This window comes from Microtus oregoni, unplaced genomic scaffold, assembly GCF_018167655.1.
Source record: "Microtus oregoni isolate MIOR12 unplaced genomic scaffold, Mior012 000151F_ref0000176, whole genome shotgun sequence".
Classification (NCBI taxonomy): domain Eukaryota; kingdom Metazoa; phylum Chordata; class Mammalia; order Rodentia; family Cricetidae; genus Microtus; species Microtus oregoni.
In genome coordinates this window covers 897,660-901,879 of record NW_024544801.1, presented here as the reverse complement: position 1 = coordinate 901,879, position 4,220 = coordinate 897,660, and the positions used below count along the sequence as shown (strand labels likewise).

At 38.1% G+C, this 4,220-nt stretch overlaps 1 pseudogene; it reads right to left on the bottom strand.

The window, feature by feature from the left end:
* Positions 1–2,337: 2,337 nt before the first annotated feature.
* LOC121444976 lies at positions 2,338–2,840 on the bottom strand (annotated as a pseudogene).
* Between the last annotated feature and the right edge of the window lie 1,380 nt (positions 2,841–4,220).

The window sequence follows — 4,220 nt, the reverse complement described above, 5'->3', positions numbered from 1 at the left end:
ATAGTTAATATTTGTAAAATGTGGATAAATATGAATAGAATTTTCTAGACTGAAAACTTAATCCTTTGACATTTGATGCAGGAACTTACCTAACCAAGTGTCGTAAAAACTGAGACGTTGGACCTGTTAGTTCAGTTTTAATCAATAACCTGTTAGTTAGCTGAAGATGGGTACCAATTACACTCTCTAAAAGCTGAGTAGCTTAAAATAAAAATAAACATGTATTGTTTCATAGCACCTACAGCATGAGAACTGGGAAGTAACTATGTGATAGTTTCTGGCTGCGTTGCTGTCAAAATTTCAGCCAGTGCTATAGCTAGCTGAAAGTTTGATCGGGACTGTATCTGGTTCCAAGACAGTTCCCTCACACAACTAGCAAGTTGCTATTAATATTATGTGAGGTCATCCTGCATGGGCCTCCCTCCAGGACTTGACGGCTATACCACTGAAATACTATCTGACTTTCCTCAGCAAATATGATGATTAATTTTAGGTGCCCACTTGACAGGGATATGTGCTCAAATATTGAAAAAAAAAACACAAGGCATAATGTTCTCCACATTATTGCTGGGCCTTATCTAATCAATTTATGGTCTTAATAGACTGAAAAAGTAGACCTTTTACCTGAAGAAGAGAAAACTCGTCTTATTCCAAGGACTTTTTAGTGAGATGGAGGAATTTTTCTGGCACTCTTACTGAAATTGAAAAATTGGTTCTTTCTAAGCCTTGACTCTGGCAAAATTGAAACACGAAGCGCAGTCTTAGCTCTTCAAATTCTGAGGCCTCCCAACCCGAACTGGAGCTTGCTGGCTCACTGCAGATTTTGAGACTTGGAAACTTCTATAAATACATGAGCCAATTTCTTATACTAAATTGTGTACATATATAATGACTATGTATTTCACTAAACTTTCATTATGAATCAGTATATTTAGTCTTAAGGAGATTATTTTGTAAATTATCAGTTGCATATACGAAGTGGAAAACCAAAGAACTATGCACCATTCTTTGTAAGCATAGAGGTGAGCTACTAAATCTAGTATCTTAAATATTGAAGAAGGTGGTATAAGTGCTAGAAAGAAGAAACAGATACAACATCATTAACTGAATTTTATATGATAAAGGAGCAATACATTGATTGCTAATAGAGGAAATTATTAGGTGAAAATGAGACTACTTCTTAAACATATGCCATACTTATTTTTAACTGAGCCTATCTGAAAGAATATGCCTAAAACACATTTCTGAGTTTTCCCAGAGAACCTATATTGCCCTAAGTATGGCTTTATCCATCAATTAATATGCTGCACTAAAGATACCTCTTATTTTAAATCTGTCTCTCGAACAATACTGCAATAAAAGGGTGAAAATATATCCCTATTATGTTTGGATCTAAATGTCTTTCTATAACTCTGTGTATTCAACAAATAGTAGTTGAATTATTAGAATATATGTTTCTTTGTAAATTGTCCAAGATATTCTTATTCAATAAACTTTGATGTAATGCTCATGATGTGCTCTTGATGGAATATTAATTACTCTTAGGAAGTATACATTTTCTATAGAGAGAAAGACAAATAAAAAAGTCAGTAAAGCAACAGTATTATATGGCAATGCAAATAGGTTTGTTCAATACCAGGAGCAGGAGTCAAGGCAGCAAAGAGGCTTAGTGGTTAAATAGAGGGAAAAGATAACAGAACTATTACTTTCGGATGTTAATTTCTTGAAGATCACACTTTAACATGGTTCTTGCAAATATCTTTGGAGGTTTTGTTTTTTTAGAACAACTCAGCAAAATAAAATTTCGGTTTATTGTTGGACATTGTTTCACACATACATCAAACAGGCCAAAAAAAAAAAAAAAAAACCAAAAACCAAAAAACAAAAAACAGCAACTTCATAGACAAAAAAAAAGGAAGGAAAAAAAAGAAACCTTTTATCTTTGGCCTTTTTAACCATTTCAAACCAACTACTTATAGTATTGTTAGGTACATACACAAAAAAAGTTACTGGAATGCTCCGAATAAGATTGGGTTTTTTTGTTGTTGTTGTCGTTTTTGTATTTTTGTTTTTTTTTTACAAGTTTTTATTTCTCCTTTAAGATTATAATGAACATGGTCACACCACAAGTAAGGTCAGAAATAGGACAGAGAACGCTCTGAAGGCTGGTCTGGTAAGTCATCATCAAAACTGGCTGACCCCTAACAATATATACAAAAATATAAAATGTAAATAAAAAATACAAACAAATTTTCCTTTTAAAGTATTTTTAAGAAAAAAAGCAGGGCCTTGGAAGTTTTGATTTTTTTCCTCCCCTGTTGCAAACTCATGTTGTGGTTTTGGTGGGTTGATGAAGAGCACATGTCATCTGTGGGTGGCTCTGCCTGCTGTGGGCGGGCGGGGCCTGCTCCTCTACTCGAAGGTGACCACGTTTAAATTCTGAGACGGGAAGTGGAGGGTGAACAGGTCACGGCGGCCTTAGTTTAGCTTTTCCTTTGCCATCCAGTCATCCTCGTCAGTCTTCTGCTTCTTGGTGTCAGCATCATCATCATCCTCATCGTCTTCAGCTACCTGCTGCCCGCAGGAGCCTCAGATTCCTCATCTTCATCTCCATCCTCTTCCTCACCGTCACCTTCTTCCTCCTCCTCCTCTTCCTCCCCACCTTCTTCCTCTTCTTCATCTACCTCATTGTCGGCCTCCTGCTCCCCATTTTCCTCATTCTGAGCATTGCCATTGGCAGGTGCGTCTCTTCCATTCTCTGCCTCCTCCACAACTTCCTTCTTCTCCTTCTAGTCCTTGGTGGTGATCTTGGAGCTGGTGTCCACTGCCGCGTCTGACATGGTGGGGCACGCCGGTGATCCGCTGCAGCGAGGGCGAGACGAATCGAGTTCGAGGACTGGCGAGAGGGCTGCAGGAGTCCGCTGCGGAGGAGGAGGAGGAGGAGGAGGAGGAGGAGGCGGGTGGGCAGCAAAAGCAAGCTAAGAGCAGCACTGGGAACAATGCAAATATGGCTTTTCAGAGCAGCCAGTGGGCAGAGGTTTTTTTTTTTTTTTCACAGCATGGGAAGCAGTACCTAGCTGTATACCTTTTTCCTGAAATTTTTCTTAACTATCCCGTATCTAAATAATCAATGCTAGTCATATCTTTTGGTCAGGAAGGGATGACTAATTTGAACTTTGATACTCTAAAGAGTTCACTTTATGACAGTGCTAAGTAAATGGGAAAAAAAGAAAACTCAAAGTGCAAAGGTAAACTCACTGAAAATAAAACAATACTGTGTGTGTTTCTATATAGTACATGTTTGTATGCGTGCACACATATGTATGTGTGCATGTGGAGTTTAGAGTCAATGTCAGCTGTCTTCTGCAGGCACTTTCCATCTTATTTTTTGAGATAGGATATTTCACTAAACATGGAACTCACTGACTCTGTTGCACTAGCTGGATAATCTATCTGTATTCACCTACCTCCAGTGCCAAGGTTAGATGTATATGCCACCATACCCACTTTTATATGTGCTTGGGGATCCAAACGTGGAATCCTGGGCTTGTCCAGGAAGCTTTTTAAAGACTGAGCCATTTCTCTAGTGTTTTAAAAAGGGTAATTTAAAATATTTATATAGTTTATGTGCATGAGTGTTTAGCCTACATGTTTGTCTGCATACCACTGTATGCAGTGCCTGCAGAGACCTTGAGAGGGTGTGGGATCCACTAGAACTATAGTTACAAATGTAACTATAGCCTCTATGTGAGTGGGAATGGAGCCTGAATTCTCTGAAAGAACAAGTGCTTTAAACCTGAGCCATCAGCCGGGCGGTGGTGGTGCACACCTTTAATCCCAGCACTCAGGATCCAGGTCGAGCTCCAAAGCTACAGAGAGACCCTGTCTCTAAAAACAAAAACAACAACAAACAACAATAAAAAACCTGAGCCACCTTCCTAGCTCCTGAGCAAGATTTTTTAAACAAATGAAATTTAATTCCATAAATGTACACACCAAATAGATGAACTTAAATGTTTATACTACTATAATATTAAAATTTAAGATTAAATATAACATAAAAATTTCATTCAGGTAAGTTAGTTTAATCATGAGTTGGCTCTATTTTAAGGTGCTGGAAATATGGGTCTGATTAAGAGCACTGATTGTCTTCTAGAGGATACCCATATATATGAAGACTTACAACCATCTGTGACTGTAGCTCCAGGGCATCTGATGCC